This window comes from Dipodomys spectabilis, unplaced genomic scaffold, assembly GCF_019054845.1.
Source record: "Dipodomys spectabilis isolate Male_0828 unplaced genomic scaffold, ASM1905484v1 ptg000095l, whole genome shotgun sequence".
Lineage (NCBI taxonomy): Eukaryota > Metazoa > Chordata > Mammalia > Rodentia > Heteromyidae > Dipodomys > Dipodomys spectabilis.
In genome coordinates this window covers 8,794,201-8,817,423 of record NW_024870772.1, presented here as the reverse complement: position 1 = coordinate 8,817,423, position 23,223 = coordinate 8,794,201, and the positions used below count along the sequence as shown (strand labels likewise).

The 23,223-nt window shown below is 33.3% G+C and overlaps 1 pseudogene; it reads left to right on the top strand.

The window, feature by feature from the left end:
* Nucleotides 1–2,083: 2,083 nt before the first annotated feature.
* Nucleotides 2,084–2,841, top strand: LOC122112765 (annotated as a pseudogene).
* The last annotated feature ends 20,382 nt before the right edge of the window (nt 2,842–23,223 follow it).

The following is a 23,223-nucleotide window of genomic DNA, read 5'->3' as shown; positions in this document are numbered from 1 at the left end:
TCTCTTCCAGTGATCTTTGAGTCTTTTAATCAGTTTGTCTGGTAGTCAATACTAATAACATTGTAGTTACTATTTAAATACAAAATATAATAAAATGACACATTTCAGATGGAGGATGGGGGAAATGAATATGTATTCACATAAATACACGTGAATTCCTTCTGTTTGTCTTGCATATCCAAGAATTATAAAACCTTAATTACAAAGGGATCCAGCTTTACCTTCAGGACCCATGAGTACAAAGGTATACACAGGTTCAAGAAGAGACTGAAAATTACTGCCAAAATATTATCTGTTCTAGGATCAATAATCCTGTATTTTAGTAGAACATGTGTCCTTTGTATTATCCAAAATATTACAGGACAATCCTAGAGAATGCAGTTGGCTGTTTTCCTAAATAAATTTATTTTAAGAGAATTCTGTTGTTGACCCATATACTTATGTACAAGAAATGGTTGTGAGAAAATGGAACTAATTTAAACTGTATTTTTTACCTGAAGTTTGAAACAATATAAAAAGTTAATATTATTTGCAGAAACAGTGGTAATTTCAGATACATACTAGTAGAATATGATTTAAATCATTAAAGGTCACTAAGTAGATTAAAATGCCTTTTAAAAGCAATAGTGTAGTAGCTTTTGTCACAAATCTTTTGGGAACATGTTTATGTTATCAGGAATATATTTAGCTTGTTGAGGACCAAAAAAAAAAAAAAGTACTACATTAATGCTGGAGATGTATCTCAGTGTTAGAATGCCTGCCTAGCCTGTGGGAGGTTCTAGGTTCAATACATAGAACTTCAAGTAAAAGTATCTATTAAATTATCAAATAAAAGTATTATCAGAGAACACTAGGTCTATTCTGAAAGTAGTAGACATTACAGACTATCAGATGTAGTGTTTGAAATTGAGTTACAAAAAAAGAGATATCTACAATTTTAAATAAAATTTTCACTTTGGTGGGGGCAGTGGGGAAGATGGGAAAGGATGGGAAAGGGAAAGAAAGGAGGAGGCAACAATGCTTGATAAGAAATGCACTCATTATCTTGCTCATGTAATTGTAACCCCTCTGTACAGAATTTTCACAATAAAAAAAATGTACTGACTTAAAAAAAACGATGGAAGATGAAAAAGTTTCAGTAAACACATAACATCTCTCTGTCACAACTTGTTTCTGGATGAATTTTGGCTGTTTCCAGAGAAGAGTACAAAAAGAAAAAGAATTATTTTTAAAGAATTAAAAAACATTCAGTGTTTTTACATGGAAATAGATATTGTTTGGGGAAAAAATAAGTATTAAAACAAAGGACTGGAGACATTTGATCTTTGAATACTTGCAATGCTACTACTTCACTAACCCTCTGGTTCATTTTTTTGCTTTGTTTTTTAGTAATAACAGTTCTTTTAATATTGACAGATTCTTTTATTAAAAATTATGCATGAGCCAGGCAGTGGTATCTCACGCCTATAACCCTAGCAACTAAGTAGGCTGAAATCTGAGAATCACAGTTCAAAGTCAGCGTTGGCAGGAAAATTCATGACTCTCCAATTAAGCACAGAAAAAGCCAGAAGTGATGCTGAAGCTCAAGTGTTAAGAGAGGTAGCCTTGAGCAAAAAAGGAACTAGGAACAGCACCCAGGCCAGAGTTCAAGGCCCAGACTTCAAGGCCCAGGACAGGCTAAATAAATACATACATACATATCTTAAGACCTCACTAGAAGACAATATTCTTAAAATAAATGAATATATAAGAAAGAAAGAAAAGAAAGAAAGAAGGAAGGAAGGAAGGAAGAAAGGAAGGATGAAGGAAGGAAAGAAAGAAAGAAAGAAAGAAAGAAAGAAAGAAAGAAAGAAAGAAAGAAAGAAAGAAAGAAAGAAAGAAAGAAAGAAAGAAAGAAAGAAAGAAAGAAAGAGAAGGAAAGAAAGAAAGGAAGGAAGGAAGGAAGGAAGGAAGGAAGGAAGGAAGGAAGGAAGGAAGGAAGGAAGGAAGGAAGGAAAGAAAGAAAGAAAGAAAAGAAGGAAGGAAGGAAGAAAAAGAGAGAGAGAAATTGAAAAAGAAAGAAAGAAAAGATTTCAGATCTTTCCTGGCTAGAACCATGGAAGGTGCCGAAGAGGAGAAAAAGAAGGTTCCTGCTGTGCCAGAAACCCTTAAGAAAAAGCAAAGGAATTTCACTGAGCTGAAAATAAAGCAGTTGAGAAAGAAATGTGCCCAGAAGATTCTTCGAAAGTCAAGGAGGAAGCTCATCTATGAGAAAGCTAAGCACTATTACATAGACCACAGGCAAATGTACAGAACTGAGATCCTAAAGACTAGAATGGCCAGAAAATCAGGCAAACTCTCTGAACCTGCAAAACCTAAATTGTCATTTGTCATCAGAATTAGAAGTATCAATGGAGTGAGTCCAAAAGTCCGTAAGGTGTTGCATCTTCTTTGCCTTCATAGTTCTTCAAGAGCAACTTTGTTAAGCTTAATAAGAGTTCAATTAATATGCTGAGGATTGTGGGGTACTCCTACTGCATGGAGGTACCCAAACCTGAAGTCAGTAACTGAGGTCATCTACAAGCGTTGTTATGGCAAAATTAACAAGAAGCAAATTGCCTTACAGATAATGCTTTGATTGCTCGATCTCTTGGTAAATATGGCACCATCTGCATGCAGGATATGATCCATGAGATCTACACTGTTGGTAAACGCTTCAAGAAAGCAAATAACTTTCTGTGGCCCTTCAAGTTATCTTCTCCACCAGGTGGCAAGAAGAAGACCACTTAATTTGTAGAAGGGGGAGATGCTGCCAGCAGGGTGACTCATCACATCAATAGGCTTTTTAGAAGAATGAACTGAGGTGTTGCCATGCTAGCTTGGTAATTGGGTCTGTTAATAAACAGTGATGCTGGCAAATTAAGATGTATTGGGGATTCTTTTATTAACTTGACCCTGCTTCTCCTAACTATACTGGTAAATCTTCAGGTCCAGAAAATTTAAGTTGTGGAAAATTCCATGTCTCAGACTTTGACTTGACTGTAAACTACCCTGTTTTGTGTTATTTTTCTATTATATATGTATATATATATGTATGTTATGAAAGTTAGGCAGTAAGAAATGAAAGCTGTACCTATGAATGAAGGTTATTTCAGAGTATCTTAATCATTTATGAACTTACTAAAAACTTAAAGTGGATATTGTTGCAAGTAACAAGACGTACATGAAGTAGGTATTTTTACAGTCTTCATCGATAATACCAAGGATCTGATGAAATGGGAAATAAATACCCTGTTAGATTTGTTGAAAGGATTCCAGTTTTCTTCATGTGCAATTTAATGTCATTCTATATTGCTTCCAGAAATATAAACTTTTGGGCGGGAATATTTGGAAGTTTTTATTATTCTTCTGCTTTGAGCAATGAATGTAGTTTTTTGAGGGGGAAAGTTGAGCTTGTATATTTTTTGAAAAGTCTCCAGTTGAGATTACTTGTATTGATTTACTATGTTTTATTCATGCCTAAACCCACATACTCACACATACTCACACACAAACATAGTAATTATTTTCTACTTTATATTTCCAGAGACTTTGTATATTTATAAATCCAGATGAATGTATTGATATGTACACTCTCATTACAGGTTATTAATTTTATGAATTAAAGAATTTGGGAGTAGGGGTTGAGGGCTTAGCTGAGTTGGTAGAGCACTAGTCAGTGAACAAAAGCATAGGTAGCAACTTCAAGTCCACATCTCATATCTAAAAATAAAAATGAATTTGGAAGTATTTCTTATTTAAATGCCTTCCAATATATACATGTGATAATAATGTGAGAAAATTTCTATTGAAATGGTTCTCTCCATTTTTTGTCATGTCTGGTATTATGAATACTTAGCCTCCCACAGCACAAATTACTTACACACCATCTTATAATTTAATGAAGTTGGCTTCTGTATTGGAATAAAGAAATGGACTATCAAATAAAAGGTGTTCAAGATTTTAGAAGAATGGATTATACTGCAGCATCAGACACTAAATATAGACCAGACACCATGGTAAAGGTGTTACTAAACTTTTTGGGGTGAGAGATGATGTCTTTGATGTACCCTACCTCTTACATAAAGAAAATAGGAACTATTAGATGAGTATCATTCTTGATCTGTTTTCTTGCTCCAAAATATACTTCACACTCTTAAAATGGCTTCAGATTGTGTTACTAGTGAAGACATATTTCCAGACATCTTGGGTCACAGTTTGATTTCAAACTCATGGACAATGCATTGCATTCTTCATTTCATCCAAAAGGAAAAAAACCAAACCAAACAAAATGAAAAATTAAACAACCTGGTATATTTTCTTAACTCTCTACTGTCGTCCTCCAAAGACTGTCTTGTTCTCATATAGGCAGTCATTTTCTTTCTGATGCAAATTCTATAGAATTTCTAGATTCTAGCTTCTTTTGCCATTCCTCAAAGTGCTACTAAAACAAGGGACATATTTTACTGAAGATACTCAATAATGACAAATGGCTTTTAATGAGAAAGTTATGCTGTACACTCTGAATTTTAACAAAAGAAAATGCCACAGCACTTTTCTTAGATTCTTGGATTGCCCTCTTTCCAAAGTAATACTGAGAGTGAGGATCCCTCAATAAGCTGCTCCATGACATCTAGCATCTCATTCAGAGAATTGCCTGATTTCTACAGCACAAAATTTCCCAAACTCACCTTTGCAGAGCAATTTAAGTAATGCAAATGTACACAAATTGAATAATTGAAGTGTGGTCTTTGCAGAGGAAAATTCAAACATTGCAATTCCTTAGAAAAATTTACGGTCCAGCACAATGGATCTTAGAAAACTGGTATTTGAAAGGTTATGTGGGGAAACATGTAGGGAAGGGGGTTAACAAAAGAAGAGACAGAGGGACAGGGAAAGAATGCAGTTGTAATATTCGGTACCTATCCTATGAAAGTATGAACACTGAAGGGAGCAGTTGGTTTGGGAAGCATGTGTAAGAAAAATGAAAAACACACTTTACTTATAAACTGATTTGTTGAATAGTAACTCTTCTACTAACTTAAAGATAATAAAACATAATATTTAAAGATCCTCTTGTTGTTCTGTGGTTTCAGAAGCATGAATTAGTTAGACAGAAGCATTAATATTTTGCTGAAATAAAAGAGACATTCCCCATAAGATTTTTTCCTGTCTACTTAAGCTAACCAGCTCAAATGTATGTGCATAGCTTTAGAATAAATACCTCTTTTACAAAATCTTTCAATGGATCTTACAGAAGCTCTGTACCTTCTCTTCATATACTATTAGCTGTCATGAAAACTAAAAATTACTTGCCAAATGAGAGAAAAGATTAACAACTGACCATAGTTGTCATTCAGAAAAGTTGTGTTAATTATATGAGATGCTACATGCAAGTGTTATGTCACAAAATGTGTGCCTAATACATTTTTTCTTTTGTTTTGTTATCCTTTATTCTCTGTCTCATTTAGAAGTTTTCTTGGGCTTAATTCTCTCAACACTCATTTTTTGAGATTGCAACCTAGAATTTATTACTTTTTCTATCATGTGGCACTCACATATAAGAAGTTTGAAGTACTGAAAACGAAGGGTATACATTAGGAATACCGTTTACCCAAATTTTCATGGTGTTTACGAAAATTTCACTATTCTTTTAAAAGAATTTCTGTATGATTCTCTCTAGACACATTTACATCTCTGACTTACTTTATTGTAGCTGTTCCTAGACTGTAACACTCACTGGAAATATACTCCCAGTGTGGCTTATTAGTTAATGAAATTACTACTTTAGATGAACATAATACACAATACTTTAGACAGGTGAGCAGCCTAATTGCTTTTCAACACTTTTTTAAACTGGCTCAGTAACAAAGGGTTGAATCTTTAAATTATTATTTTCCCTTCTATTAATTACCTTGTCAACATATCTTTCAAATAAATATTTTTTTCTTTTATCCAATGTAGCCCTATTATTATCTAATAATGTCTGTAAATGATCATGAATGTCTTTTTCTTTATCTATCTTACAATTGTTTGGTAAATTGTGGGATGGTAAAAAATATTACAGCATTCTACTTTAAAGAACATTGGCCAGAGACATGAGAATAGATTATATTAACGTATGCATCCTTCCTTGTGACTATTTGTGATGAAAATTCCTAAACTCTGTACCAAAAGAACTTCAAGTTCTGCAAGTGCATCTAAATAGTATAAAACTTGAGGCTGGGAAGGTGGCTCAGTGGTAGAGCGTTTGCCTTGCATGCATGAGGCCCTGGGTTCGATGCCTCAGCACCACATAAGCAGAAAAAAAAAAACCCAGAAGTGTTGCTACAGCTCACGTGGTAGTGCGCTAGCCTTGAGCTGGAGAGCTGAGGGACAGCGCCCAGGCCCAGAGTTCAGACCCCCCCGCCAAAAAAATAGTATAAGACTTTTCTTCTTTTGTAGCTTATCAAAAATCTATATGTCTTCTTGAGGGACGTTATCTAGCTATATTCAGACTAAACAAGCACTACACATACAACATAAAGTTTCTAAAATAAAAAAAAATCCAAAATATGTAATTGATAGATAACAAGAAAGGGAAATCTTGGTGGCTTGTAAATTGCTAACATTGACAATAGACAAAGTCACTTTGAAAAGGAAATCCTTAGCATAAAATGTCTGCCAAATTATACTTCTCTAACCAGAGTTTCACGGAGAGAAACAACTAAACTAGCTGCAGGGGAAGCAATGGCAGCCAAAAATGTTATTGGTTGATTATAGTACATTAAGAGTTTTTTTGTTTTGTTTTGTTTTGTTTTTAAATCAAGCAAACAGTGGGGTGCTGGTAGCTCACGCATGTGGCTCACACCTCCTCAAGAGGCTGAGATCTGAGGATCGCAGTTCGAAGCCAAGCCAGGCAGGAAAGTCCGTGAGACTCTTATTTCCAATAAACCATTAGAAAACCAGAAGTGGCGCTGTGGCTCAAGTGGTAGAACACTAGCCTTGAGCTGAAGGATATAGGGACAGCACCCAAGCCCAGAGTTCAAGCCCCACAACTGACCAAAAACGAAAAAAGAAATTAAGCAAACAAAAATATTAAGTAAAAGTCTAACTGAATAAGTTCCAGGAAATGGGTATTTGCAAGAGGGGAGGCTGGAGCCAAGTGAGAAGAGTAGAAGAATGAAGGAATAGGAAAGGAGGAGAATTGAGGATTCATTGCACATGCCACAGAAATGAGAAAAATAACTGAACAGTTGGTTCAAGGGGCCCAAATATATGGAAATTATTACACAGATCAAGATGCACTGTATACATAAACTACTTTATTAAATGACCAAAAAAAATAGTCAATACATATCCTTAAATTTAAGAAAGGTGAGAGGGGATAGGTCATTAGTGGTGGATGAGAAACTTCTAAGGGTAAGATTGATAAAGATACATTCAATTTTGTTTTGTTAAATGGCAACTCCTTTATACAACCACCTAAAGATAATAAAAAATACACACCCACCAACAGAAACAAATAGCTTGGGCATTTATCTAATCATTGTTAATATATTAGAAATGTGTAAAGATAGTTCCAGAGGCATGGACCTATATAAAAAGTGCAAGATGTGAGAATTTGGGTAGGAATTTGGGTTGGAGAGACAAGCAGTGGCCTAGAAAGATGACTGTACTCCAGCAGAAACAGAATTCCCAAATTCAAATGTTGGTTTCTGAAATACTGGGTCCATAGCCTCTCCAATCCTTGAACACACTCCTAGAGAACAAGACCCAACAGATGTTACAATACCTCCTAGCAGATATTCCACCACAAATAGGCAGGTATTTGTTGATTTCTTAATAAGACCAGGGTTGTGGATTTGGGAGATTTAAACTACCAAGACACAGTTATATGGTTTGCGTCTTTCATATTGTTTACATCTGATGGTTATCATTAACGTGCTTGAAAATTCTTAGTACCGAGATGGTGTTTGTTAGATTTCTCAACTGTAAAATCATTAATTGTTTCTTTTCCATCCTGTAGTCATTGGAAACAAATTAGTCTGTTCTCCTTCTTTACAAAGTGAAGAATAACTATTCTATTCATCCTGGAAAGTACTAGTTGTAAATGACTCACTGTACTTTTCCTGAACAAAATGTTTCTTTCTTTCTTTTTTTATTCAGTTTAGTTTACATATATCATTAAATATTTATAAGTGTTATCAAATTTTGAATTTGAGAACAGTACACTAGAAAACATCTGATCAAAAAGAAAGGTACTCATTATCTTACATAAATGTAATCCTCTGTGCATCACCTTTACAATATCTTTTAATTGAATTTGTGAAGTTTTTTTAAAAAATGGTTCCTTAGCCTTTTACTATTTGGTTCACATATAAACTTTTGTACACACATGATAACAAAGTTCATTACTGTTTTGTTGGAACAATGGTTTTGAGTACTACTTTCTAATACTTGTAGATAATACAAGGTCATTCTGTGCATGTTTTTCCTCATCCATTTATCAGATATGCCATGCCAACCCTCAGAAACTTGATTTCACCATATGTCACCGATATCCGTGAAAATTACTTATATACATTTAAAGATTTCAAAGCTTTTTCTGTTATTTCTGTTGATGTAGAAAACTGCATGAATTAATGGTTTATATTTCCATCTACTTTTTATTTTCTAGATTCAAGACTTTACTCAAATTATACAGTTAATGAGCAGGATTTCCTCTACTTTGTAGTTATTCTGTTTCATGGAGTTTTAAATTCAGTTAGATCTAGAAACAGGCAGGAATCTAATTCCTTCTGTCACATTTTATATTATATCTTAGTTTCCAACTTAAACTCACAAACATTGAAGTTTGCTCTATATATTATATTTTTGTGGACCTTAACAAGTGCAAAATATTATATATCCATTATTTATATATTATTTAGAATAGTTTTATGCCTTCCTTTCTATGCCTTCCTTTCTCAGCCCTGTCCATGAATCCCTGGAAAATGCTGGTATGTTTATTATATTTTAATATATGTTTTGATTGTAAAAATACTTAACAGAGGGGTTACAGTTACATGAGTAAGGTAATGAGTACATTTCCTGTTGAACACTGTTACCCTCTCCTTTGTTTTTCCCCTACTATCCCTTCCCTCCCCCCAAAGTTGTAAAGTTTGTTTTCAACATATTGTCATATACAGCTCATTGTTACAATGAGTTAACCTGTATCCTTATTTCAGCATTTTGTTATTTCCCTTCCCTTCCCCAAATTAGAAAAATGCATATGCAAGATTTAGGACACCGGAATCAAATACACCGGAATCAAATACAGTGAAAACAGGGTTATTCCATGAGGGTAAGAACATACAAAATAAACACAAAATCAAATAGTATATTATCAATATGTTTAAAAACAATAGCAAGAAAGGAAAAACCACTTATGTCCCTATCTTGGGGTTCATTTCACTTAACATCATCTTATCTTATATGATCATATGTACATAGTTTTTGAGCTTTTCTGCTTGTCCTAAACATATACAAATTGTAAATAAGGGAAAACATGGGACCTGTGATTCTTTGGGCCTGGCTAACTTCACATAAAATAATTTTTCCAAGTCTTTCTATTTCCTAACAAATGGAGTGATGTCATTCTTTCTGATGGAGGCACAGAATTCCATTGTGTGTGTATGTGTGTGTGTGTGTGTATCACATTTTCTTGATCCATTCATATACTGAGGGGCATCTGGGTTGGTTCCATACCTTAACTATGGTAAATAATGCTGCGATAAACATAGTTATGCTGGTAGCTTTAGTATGGTCTTGTATTGCTGGGTTCTAGGGGAGCTCTGTATGGAGTCTATTATTATCTTTATTGTTGCTTCTTCTAGAATGAAAATAGAATCACACACCTTTTACAGGTGTGTTATGTCACTTATTATTATACATTTAGGATTAACCCTGTCTTTATGTTGCTTGATAACTCATTTTTTATTTTTTATCATTTAGTATTTATTCATGTGTTTAACAGTCAATAAGTCACCTCTTGGAGGAAATCTCACTTATGTTCAGTTATAGGAAATAATTATATAAACAATAATTAAGTTTTTTAGTAAACAAAATAATTCTGAATTATTTGCATAAATACCCATGAGAATGACTGTTACATGGTAAGGAGCTTAACTTGAAATTGCTAATTATCCTGTACCATCTTTCATTTCTACAAGCAGTGAATTAATGTTCATGTTGTTCTATGTCTTTATTAACTACAGAAATTTTCACATTTTGCATAGTTATGTCTCTAACTTAGTCTATTGTATTTGTCTCAAACTTACAACCAACTTTACACAATGTACAGTATACATTTTTTGTACGCATTATATGTAAATTGCTTTCCTTCAAAAAATTACACATTTACTCTTTGCATTTATGTATATAACCTCATATTTATGTATATGACAGATTTTTTCCCTTAATGGCTATATTAGGAAGTGCAATAAAAGTTGAATAGGTCCTGCCCAGAACAGTTTCTTAGGTCATTGGTGGCATACCCTCCAAGGAGATTGTGGGACTCTAATCTCTCTGTCTCTTCCTGTTCTAGTTTTACGTATATCCTCACATGATATGCCACCTTCATGGTGGAATAAATCAGTGGAGTTTTTTAATGTTCTTGAATTTCTCAAACTGTGAATGAAATAAACATTTTATCCTTATAAAATTGATTGTATCAAGTAATTTTTAGGCAAAGTTATCCAAGTTGGTAATGCAGGTTATACATGCAGGAAGTGTAGCTTCTGCCTGCTAGGATGTTTACCCAGTCTCCTACTCTCTTCCTTGGCTACAGGGTTCTGTTTCTTTGAAATCTTAATCCCTGTTGACTTTTACTCCCATTACTAAGATTGGCGAATGAAAAGGGCTGAAGAGAGAGAAATGTATTTCCCCTTGTATGATACACAGTTGTTTTCTCTAGCAAGTAAGCATTGTAACAAAGAAGGCTTAGGGTACCTTCCAAAACACTTGGTCTAGACATCTTCTGGCACATCAAGGTATATTGGATTGGAGTCACTGGCATTAATAATCACCAAACCATGCCAATCCTAAATATAAAGACTGAAGATTTTATTAATCTCACAACAGTCTTTATCAGCCTCCCGTACTGCTCATAAACACCATATAACTGTTCCTGGTTCTCCAGATAGGCTGATCTTGACTTTGATTTTGTGAGTATGCTATCTCTCTGGATTTTAGAGTGTCAGTGTGCTTTGTAACTTCAAAGAAAAAATGGTCAAAGAAAAATTATTGATTTTCAGTTTGTAAGGATAGAAGAGAAAACCTCCCAACTCTTTATGTGCTATCACTGTGACTAGAAGCCTTTTTTGATTTTTATGGAGTTTCAAAGCTAAGTATATATTACTATTTTTAAAAAACAACGCTAACAGTACATCTTAGATGTGATGAGTATTAGAGACACTTAGGCTTTATTATTTTTTGAGAACACTTAAGTTTTCAAATTCTTTACATTATTTAAAGAATTATTTTTCTAATAATTCTGCTAAATGCAGTTATTTCATTGTTGCAATATTGAAAATTATACTACATTTTGGAATTATTTACATAAAAATGCAGAGAGAGACTACATTAACATTTTGAACCAATGGATAGAAAGTGGGATTAAAGTGGATAGAGACATTATAATTATCCTATTATAATCAGTTTTTGTACAGAAGATACTTATGCATCTAGTGAACAAGAAAAAAACATTTTTATTTACTTATTTTTTCTGAAAGTAAAGAGATAAGGATCTAGGAGACTAAAACCATCAGGTTCATGTGTGATCTTTCAAGAGGTAAATATTTACCTAGCTTTGTGTTTTATAAACTTAGAGTATTGTCTTCACCACAGGCTTTTTGTTACTTAGATTATAAAATGTGTGTAAGCATCAAAGTCACTATATATTCTTGAACATTAATGACTGTTAGTTGTTACTTCTTTTTTTGAAAATTTTCTTAAAGGAACATGAGGTCACACATTCTCAGTTGATTTCTATTATGTCCTGATCAAGCGATAATCTATAGAAGCTGAGAACTGTACTGCTAGTTAGGAAGGATGTACTAATCATCTCTCCTCATAATCTACTATCCAGTTTGATAGTTGAGAAGTCAAACACAAAGAAATCTTAAATATTTTGTCTAGTCTGATAACATCAACATGTTGTTAAATTATGATTCCAGTATGCTCCTATTGGACAGCAGTAACCACAGTCTCATAAGCAATCTTGAATTTCACAGCATACATTTTTTATATATTAATAGTGTCAGTTTTCAGAAAATAGAGAAAGACCAGCATGTCTGAAACATGATGACATATAATTTGATTATCTGTGGTTTTATATGAAGTAGATGAAAATTAAAAACAAATATAAATGGCATATGTTTTGTGTAATAAAATTTTTGAACCAAGAGAAAAATAAGAAAATATTGAGTCTTCTAGTCAAATACATTTTCACAAGGAAAAAAAAAGAAATATTTTAATGGTACATATAGGATACATATATAAGTAATAGGAGAAGCTTTAAAACATGTGATTTTCCTAATATAAGCACCCAGAGACATAGCTGAGTCAACATTGGATGCTGATACATTTGTAATTAAGAAAATAACTAAAATGACAACATAAATATATTTTAAAACATACTTTGCATGGATATGTTAGAAAATTTTCATTGAGACTACTTAATATATAAAATATTTCTTAATGAAAGAGGTAATCTAGATGAGAAATGATAATTGACATTTTAAAGTAATAGCATACAGGCTTATGCATATAAAATACCAGTATCCATATATATAATTGCTGTGAAATTACATTTTTATCTGATAGATGACCTTAGTTAGATTTAATTGTTCATTCAGTGCTTCTTGATTCACCTAACTCTAATTGATAATTGATCTAATTGATACCTGAAGTTTGAGTTTAGTATTTGCTTCATAATCTGACATATGGAATACAATATTTTAGGAATGACTGGAGACCCAATATTTAAAAGTCATTGTAAGACTTACCTGATAGCATGGAATAATTGTTTTTCTTCACTTCGTTACAGAAAATGTAACCTATTATGGTAAGTAGATCAATCACTGGAAATATAAGATATTCAACACAGAATACAGTAAACATTGGGGTAACAATTTATCATACAATGACTGTAATAGTCTTTTAAATATATTCTTAGCTCTGTTTACAAAAGTCTACATTTTTTGACTATATTTGGATTTCTTACATAGAAATTTAGAATTAATATGCCTACATTGGTTGATAGTCTGACAAAGGAATGTATTCTTTTCATGAGAATAGGTCTAGGAATATGTCTTTCATCTCATCTCACTGCTGCTATTGGAATATGGATTCTACAATGCAATTGCTTTGAACTTTTATTCTCATACCTATTGCAGGATAACTTTGGACAACTATTCAATATCTCCAAGCCTTACAGTATTTGGAAGACTGAATGTGATAATAATATAAAACCAGCAATAGAACATAAGATTGAAATATTCACAAGATCAGTTAAAATATCATCTGCATTTGTTTGCTTGTTTTTAATCCCATAAAATTGAAGATAAAAATTTGTGAAAGCAAATAAGGTCCATGTAGAATAGATTTAAGATTAATTAATGCTACACACACTTGAACTACACAGACTGGAGGTCATTTTAAACCAACTTTTGTTATTCTAAACTGCTCTAATGAAAAAAAAAGTTCCAGTTGTGTTGATTTTATAAGGATAAAAGAGGTTTATATTTTTATGATTCTAAAAATATATTTTTTAATTATGAAACAATTGTACTTAATAAATTGAACTAAGATATAAGTGAAATAAGAGGAATTCATTCTCTTTAGTCTCATTTATTCTTGCTATTAATATACAAGGAGTTACAATGTGGTCTTTTAAATATTTTTATAGTAAAAGGGATGTACAGAGGGGTTACACTTACACAAGTCAGGTATTGACTATATTTCTTTTTGAGCAGTGTCACCCCCTCCCACATTTTCTCCCAGTTTTTTCCCCTCCCAAATTTCCTCCCCCACAAGTTGTATAACTGATTCCAACATAGTGTCTAGTGAGTGTCACTGTTGACTTAATTCATCCTTTGTCCCATCTTTTCTCTTCCCTTCCCCTCCCCAAATCAGATAAACAGGCATATAAGATAAAAGGTACAGAAATCAACAACAAGGACAAAATCAGGGAATAGACGCAGCAGCAGCAGGAGGAGGAGCAGGAAGAGTAGGAAGAAGAACAGCAGCAGCAGCACAAATGAAAACAACTTTGGCAGATTCTACCTCATTCCAGCTAAAATGTCCGTTACCTTAAAAAATAACACTAACAGATACTGGTGAGATGTGGCCCAAAGAGAATGGAACTACATTGTTGGTAGGAGGGTAAACTTGCTCAACCAGTCTGGTAAGCATTATGGAGGCTCCTCAAAAGGCTAAACATAGAATTCCCTTATGATCCAGCAATCCCACTCCTGGAAATTAATCCAATTGACCACAAATCAAATCACATTAAGTCACCAGCACAACTATGTTCATTGTAGCATTGTTTACCCTGGCTAAGAGATGGAATCAACCCAGATGCCTCTCAGCAAATGAATGGATCAAGATAGTATGATATATAAACACAATGAAATTCTACTCATCTGTAAGAAAGAATGATATCTCCCTATTAGTAAGGAAATTGAAATACTTGGAAAAATTTTATTAAGCAAAGTAAGCCAGACCCAAAGAACCATACTCATTTGTAATAATTAGAATGTGCCTATAAATCTATAAGTAAACCGAATGGATAACTCAAGACAAATAATTATACTTGGACATGATAAATTAAACAGGACTCTGAATATTCACAGAGTGAGACTAAAGGAGGATATTCTTAGGAGAGATCACAAGGTCTCAATAGCTATGTATGTATGATCATATAATATAATGCTTATTGAAATTAACTCTCAGAAAGGTAAACACTTTTTTTTTTACAATGTGGTCTTGAGCAGTATTTTCAAACCCCCAAACTTGAAGAGGCAGGCAATATAAATAAGTGGCAAAATAATATAAAAAGAGTGCAAAATAATATAAAAAGAGATGGTGAATGTGTAAGCTGGAGACTGTATGCCCACTGAGAACCTTTTCAAATTGAAAAAAAAAAAAAGTTTAAATGCTAGTGTGCTCAAACAAGTCAAATCTGATGGACTAATCTGGCCCATTGGTCCCATTATAAGCAGCTTAACATGTTGCATGAGGATGTTAGACTGTAAAACAAATAACTTTGTTCACTACAGCACTTCTTTCTTTTTGCCTGAGGGAAAAATGCCGTGGTGTGTTAGTACTTAGACAGTATATACTTCAAAGATGTGTGGCCCTGGAGGTTGAAAAATAATTTCTGAATCCATACTCCTAGTGATTCTAAGTCCACATAATAAGTTTTGGAAAAACTGTTGTTAGGAGATGACTTACACCATTTTTCCAGTGGGAATTGAAAACAAAACAAAAGGAAATTCTATCTGTACTTGAAATTTCAGAGTTATGTGTCTGCTCCCATGGATTAAATGTAAGTGGAAATTAAGGCAAAACTGTAGAAAGCAGAAAGATATTTTTGCAATAATATAGGGCAAACAGGTTGCATGCCACCTATTATTTAAATATACACAATGGATCTATTAGAAACAATTTTTATTATAAAAAGTTGAATTTTAGCATTTTCCAATCTAATTCCTAGACAACTTCACTCTTTAGCTGTGCTTCAAAAATTGTTCACCTTCAGTCTTTTTGTGTGGATCTGGTTGGCTGAGAATTGTGGAAGAACACTCTTACAACAGAAACTCTTGGTTGTGTATAGGTAAAACAACCTAAGATTCCCTAACCAACTTCTTTTCCATTATCTTTACAAATCTTGCCTTTACTCTGACCATATCCTCAAATCCATCTCCCTTTCCTGAGTTTAAGAATCACTTTCTACAAGGAAGTTCTTAGACAAGACGAATCATGTACACTCACATGATTAAGAAAAATTAAAACATATCCTAATATCTACCCAAACACAGCAGGCAGAAAACAACTGATGATAAAAAAAAAATAAAAAAAACCTAAGTTTGTAATTAAAGTGGTAATAATAAAGATTCTCTTTTGGTTGCAGATTTTAGTAGGGTACCTCTTATTAAAAATTAGCATTTCTCAGTATAGTTAGTTCATGTAGTTAGTTCATGTCAGGAGGATGAGATCTGAGGCTGGTGATTTGAAGCCAGCTGGAGCAGGAAAGACCTTGAGACTCTTCCAGTTAACCACCCAAAAAGTCAGACATACAGCTGTGGCTCAAGTACTAGAGTGCTAGCCTTAAATACAAAAATTCAGAGACAGTGCCCAGCCCCTGAATTTAAGCCCTGCCAGGACTGGCACAAATTAACTAATTAATTAATAGATAAATTAATATTATTCTGTATGTTTCCAGAGCATGTGTAGGAATTTCATTAGACTCTCCAATATCTTTTGTGCCTATTTTGTGATAGTGATTATTTGAAGTAATTAGAATGCACATGTAAGCAAAAAAAAAAAAAAGTATTTAGAAGAGCTTTTAAAAGTCTAAATACAAAAATCTTCCCATGATGTTTGATTCTCTGGTATGAAAGTTAAATCAAAATTGTGTAGTTTGGAAGTAACCACTGACCATACCTTTATAAACAAAGGAAACACAAGACCTACTGTTATTATAGAAAATAATATATTAAAGATATATTTTAATTATACCTACCTTTTACCAATTAACTTGTATGTGAACTAATTAACTAGTATATGAACTAACAAACTAACAATATTTAATTCATATAACTTAAATGCACTAAATATTAGTCAATTTTCACAGTTCAAATTTTTCTATTAAATACTGACACCTTCATATGAGTACGAGGGACTGAATAAGAGCAAAAAATATGATATGCTAAAAGGAAATGTACATGTAAGTGAAGCAGAAAAAATACAGTACACAGATATAGAAAGAGGAAATTGATGTCTGAAGTTGTTGACAAATTGCTTATATGTTCCTGGAGGAACAGCATTATGCTATGTCCTTCTTTCCTTTCCCATAGTTCCTCTTCTGCTAAGTTTAGGGTGGTAACTGAAAGACTATATTTACTTACCAATGAAGTAATCTAGCAACTTAAGTAGATGTCTTCTCCATGAATTGCCTAAAGGTATGAATAAAAATGTAAACCTGTAAAATATCAATAAAGCTGACATAAACCTTTTTCTTCCTCAAAACAGAAAGCAAAAAAGTGGATGGCCTTAGGGTAATATACTATGCCTAAAGGCTAAGCAAGTCTCCTGCCACTTATTATATTGGAGTGTTATTGCATTTTGTCTATTAGAGACATAGTGCCCTTGAGATTTTACAGGGTTTTGAACATAAATCCTTCAGCTGCTAAAATTTTAGTGGATGCAGGCATATATGCAATGATGCTAATGTTCATGAGTGGGACAAAATACAGGACTATTTCTTGAGATGCCTAATGTGAGTGTCAAATTACCAACCTCCACCAAGCAAACGGGAATGCTAATTAAAGGGGTAGGACATGTTCCAGTTGTTCTAATCAAAGAGAGCTTAATCCTTCCATAAGCTGGCTGGCTTTGTTGGAGGAAATTCTGAACAACCTTGTTACTTTTGATAACTGTAAGCCACTGACTCATGGCCCCTTGACAGCTAGCTGAGCATGTAATAACATTTCTCTGTATTTGGGGACTGGCTTAGCTGGCTTTATAATAGATTATTGTGGATGTTAAAGTGAAATGTTAGTCTTTCTTTAAAGCTCTGTATTCCCCAGTAATTAAGGTTATAAAAAAGGGCACTGAGCACAATACAGTTTCAAGGTCGCCAAACACAGATATAACAGCCTTCAGTTTGTGTAAATAAGGTATTAACCATAGGTTTATTCTGCAATTGTGTCATGAAAAATAGCTTTTCGAGAGCAGTTTGATAGGGAAGTATTTTGAAGTATCTTAGAAATGTGTTTTTTTTTTTCTTCTAGCTTCAAAAATTAATGACTAAAAGGAAAAAGTAACTGACATAACAGAGAGGTAGGGGGAAAGGATTAAATAATATTATAAAAAGAAGTTGAAAGCCTTCAGTTAAGAGAAAAACTAGCCACAAGAGCAAAACTTTATCCAAAGGATTTGAGGTCATTGGGTATAACAAGAACCTTGGAGAAATCTCAACCTTTGGCATGGAAATGTCTGGAGATTGCACAAACAAGGATTTCACTTTAACTTTCAAGAAGCTGACAGTTATCGGCTGTTTGTGTTCCCAATTCATTGTAATTGGGGAAAAAAGTTAAAGGAAAAGTTCCCCTGAGAGAGACATTTAACTACTTGTTTCAAAAAAAGAAATTGGAGTAGTTTCATTCAATTTTAGATGTGATATTCGCTTAGTGTTTGAGTCAGATCCTTATGTTAGTCATTTACAACAGGGAGAAATGTTCCATCATGTATTTCATAAGAAATGCTCCTTTGTGATGTTCAATTGCCATATAATTTCACAAGAAGAAAAAAAAGAAAGGCAGGCCAGATTTTTCTAGTTAAGTATTGTAAAGGTATTACAACTTTCTATATAGCAAGAGTCACACTGGTGGTGTGGATTTCTGTTGCAGAAGGACCTTAGTGTTGGGAAAGCATAATTCATAGTGTCAGTAAGGCAATCATATTTTCATTGTACCAGATAGGATCAGGGCAGATACTCCCCAAGGAGTGAACCTCTTTGCTTCAATTTTAAACTGATGAAAGGGAGGATGTGTGATGTTTTATCGTGCAGACAAAAAAATGTCACTCCACTAATTGCTATGCAGGTGCATAAGTACATGCTAAATAAAACTATAAATTATATTTCTCATGCATTAGGCATTAATTGTGTCAGCAGTTACAGGAACAATTACCACCTAATATGTACTTTTTTTAAAAGATGGAAATAATCAGGAAATTCATACAGGTAATATTTTAAGAAAAAAATAAGACTGCTTTTCCTTTCAAGGTATTTTAAATCGCTACTTTACATATCTTCTAAGTTGAAAACTTAATCTTATTCAAATTCTTTCTATAAAAATGTTATACATAATACCTAAGGCTTCCATAATTTGTCAGAAAAAAACTATAATTAATAACGTAATGAAATCACTTAAAGTAACATGGTAGAATAAAATGAAGCTCACACATCTTCAAGAAATCAGAGCCATGCTAGAGATAAACTAACTCTATCTTTTTTCACAAATTTATTCAGTTCAGTCTTTGATATAAGACAGACACCTTATTCCAATGAGCCCAGTAACTTTTTGGGTTGCTGTTTCTGATCACTGTTTTCTAGACAAGAACTCCAACTCACATTGCCATACAGTATCAGATTTTGGCCAATTAAAACTCTTCCTCAGAATTAATACATAATTTGAAAGCAAGAGGTGAACTTTTCCTATCAACAGTAAAGACATAAGCATCGAATTGCCATTGTCAGAGAGCAATTGTCACTGAGAGATTATCATGTGGAAGGAAACAGTCTGATGATATTCACTCAAATTCCTTAATTCATTCATTCATGGTCATTTCTACCACTGAACTGTTAGGGACTCAATTATGTAAGTTTATTTCTAATGCTCTTTAGTCTATGATGATTAGGCTTCTGTTTTCTCATAAATAAAGGAACTATGTGACATATATTTGTGTTCCCATCTTTTTTCTTCGTATTGTCATGGTGCATTCATTTACAAGACATACTCTACAGTATAAACCATTTCCAGGGTAGAAAGCTTTAACCTATGATTTAAGACTCTCTGTGATTTGATATTTTATATAATCTTCCATATTTTATATTTTATCTAAATGATGTCTTGCTAGAAAAATGCTCCCACACAGAAGAATAACTATCTCCCTTTTACATATCCTTTTACATATTCTATATTTTCTCTAGAAAACCAGAGATCTATAGCTTATATAAAGAGAGAAAAAGTTATTACAAATAAGGGAAACCATGGGGCCTATGTTTCTTTGCACCTGGATTACTTCACTTAATACAATTTTTTCCAAGTCTTTCCATTTCCTACCAAATGGGGCAATGACATTCTTACTGATGGAGGCATAGAATTCCATTGTGACATTTATTTATAAAACTATACTACTCATTTAAGAGGCAAAAATGTCATCTTTGTAATAAATAAGAGGCTCCATTAAATACTTGGTGTGTTAAAAGATGACCTAATTATTTTAATTGATCAGCTTTAGCAATATATTTTTTAATAATTTCCACTTTTTTCAATGCAACATAATCCCTCTCTTTAACATTAGAGAGATATCCAAACAGATATTATGGACCTGTTCTCAACAAGTATTAGGCTAAGAGAGGGAAAACACAAATATAACCTAGATAGATTTCTACTGGCATTGCTTGATCAGCAGTCAGCACATGCAGTACTTACTTCTTGGAGGCTGCTGATAGGAGAGGAAATTGGCACATACCCACTCTGGATCACTATTTTGCATTTCCACTAAGGATAAAGAGATGTATAGCCCAAGATTCAGAAATTTTATTGCAATCTGTTCAAAAAGAACAAATTAATCTCATCAGAACATCTAAAAGAATCCAAGTAACATTACCATAATATCCCCATACTATTAAACAAACACAAAAACTTATAAGAATACAAACATAAAAAGCAGGGCGCTGGTGGCTCATGCCTGTAATCCCAGCTACTCAGGGAGGCTGAGATCGGAGGATTGTAGTTTAAAGCCAGCCCAGGCAGGAAAGTCCATGAGACTCTTATCTCCAATAAACCACTAGAAAACTGGAAGTGACACTGTAGCTCAAGTGATAGAGCGCTCTCCTTGAGCTCAAGAGCGCAGGGACAGCGCCCAAGCCCACCACCGACCAAAAAAAAAAAAAAAAATATATATATATATATATAAAACATTGCACTGTTAGATTTTCCTGTGGCTTTGATAAAATACTGACACAGCAACTGAAAAGGAGCAAAGATTTCTTTTTGCTCATGGCTTCAGGATGTTTAGTTCATGGTGGAATTTCATGGGGAGCTTTCTGTCTCATAATAGTAGATAGGAAGCAGAAACTAAGGAAAGGAAAAGAGAGACAAGTCCATGTATAACCTTTAAAGGCAGGCTTCAGAAGTCTATCTCTCCCAACTACACCCCAAATCCTAAATTTCCATGCTCTCTCAGACCAGTGCCATCAGCTTAAAACTAAACATCTGTATGTTGCTTACTTAAACCATAACATGTGGTGCACTTGTAACTACCATAAAGTAATGACAATGAACAAACAAATGCAACATGCCAAACATGAACAGAGATTTCAGTCTATTTGAAGATGCGATAGAATGTGTAAACTACAAACAGAATAAATGCATTTCTCACAGTTCTAGAGGCTGACAAGTTTCATATCAAGGCACCAGCCAATTAATGTATCGAGGCAGTTTATTTTTTGACACATTGCTCACACATTTTTGTTATATCTTCATGTGATAGAGAAGATGAAGAATCTCCCTTAGCCTTCCATCATATACACACCAATCCCAGTAAAATTAAAATGAAAATCCCTAGGGCCTCTACATTCTGATGGTATCACCTTATTGGTTAAGATTTAGCATACAAATATGGGAGAGACATATATTTTCAAGCCATAACAAAGATCTTTACTTGCAAAAAACAAGCAACCAGACCCAGAAAAACAAGGCAGTATTATTACAGTTGTAGAATTTTAAAACAAATATATTTTGTTAATGTCAGTATAATGGTTAACTTTAGGAAATGTATAGAAGTGGGGAAAAATGTAAATGAGTCTTCAAAAGTATATGTATATTTATTTTCTGACTCATTAAGATGGGAAATGTTGATATGTCATATTTTGGATTATATATTTTTATTTAATAGATAGTATACATAAAAATCACAAAATGGAGTTTAGAAATGGCAGATTCTACAAATGTTCAGAGAAGTAATTTTCACTAATAGAACAGTTGAAGAGCTTCAGTAAGGTATGTGGATTAGTAACTGTCTTAAAATTTGGGGGTATAGCCCAGCAAAATTTGTGAGTATAAATATATACTTGAATTAGATGCAACTAAATAAAACATAGAAAATGAACAAATGAATCCTTATGGCTTAGTAAAGAGGATAACACATTTTATTCTAACTACAAACAACTTTGAGAAGCACTGGAATAAAGAACAGAAGATTCAAAGCATAGACCAGAAATCATAGCTCTCTTTTGCATCATGGTTGTATATAACCTATTGCCAAGGAGATTGCAATTTACACAACCAAGACACTAATTGGAGCAAGAAACAAGAAAGCAAGATAAACAATGGGTTTTGAAACTGAATATGTACCGTGAAAATATTTTCTAATAAGAGCCATATATATTTCCATCTACAATTCATTAGTCATGTGATTATCATATAGAAACATTGAAAACAGACACTCATTATGAGAGGTAATGCCTCAGGCTAAAAGAAGAATTGATTATTAATTGAATAAACATAAAAGGTTTTTACCTACATATAAAGTTCTATGGACAGACAGTTTGGCCAGAGAGGAAAAATTCAGGCAGCTTGGTTAAGAAGCCAGATTTGATTCTGCTGGGCAGGGGTGCTGGGGGTGGGGGGAGAATGGAGGAGAAATGGAGAGGGAAAGGATGGTAGGTGAAAAACAAAGGAGGAGGTAACAATGCTCTATAGCAAATGAACTCATTACCTTACTCATGTAACTGTAACCCCTCTGTACAGTATCTTTACAATAAAAATCTATTTTTAAAAAAAGGAAAAATAAGTTCTATACCACAATGGAAAATAAAAACTATGTAGTTACAAGTACCTACTTTTGTAAACACCAGTTTGAATAAATCTAATTGAATCTAATTGAAATAGACATAGACATTTTTAACCATAAAGCCTTTTAAATTATAACGTTACCTTTATGGAAAATTTGTTAATATGGCCATATTTTCAAGTGTTACATTGTCCAAAATGGAACAATCACTAAAATAGAGTAAATATTACCAAATATTTACTTAAATAAGCAAATAAAGTAGCTGTTTCAAATGTTTTGAAATATATTTAAATCCAAGATTTTGGATATGCAAAATTGTCTATGAATTCTTTGTTGTTACAAATTGTCTTCTATGAAACTTACACATTATTCTTA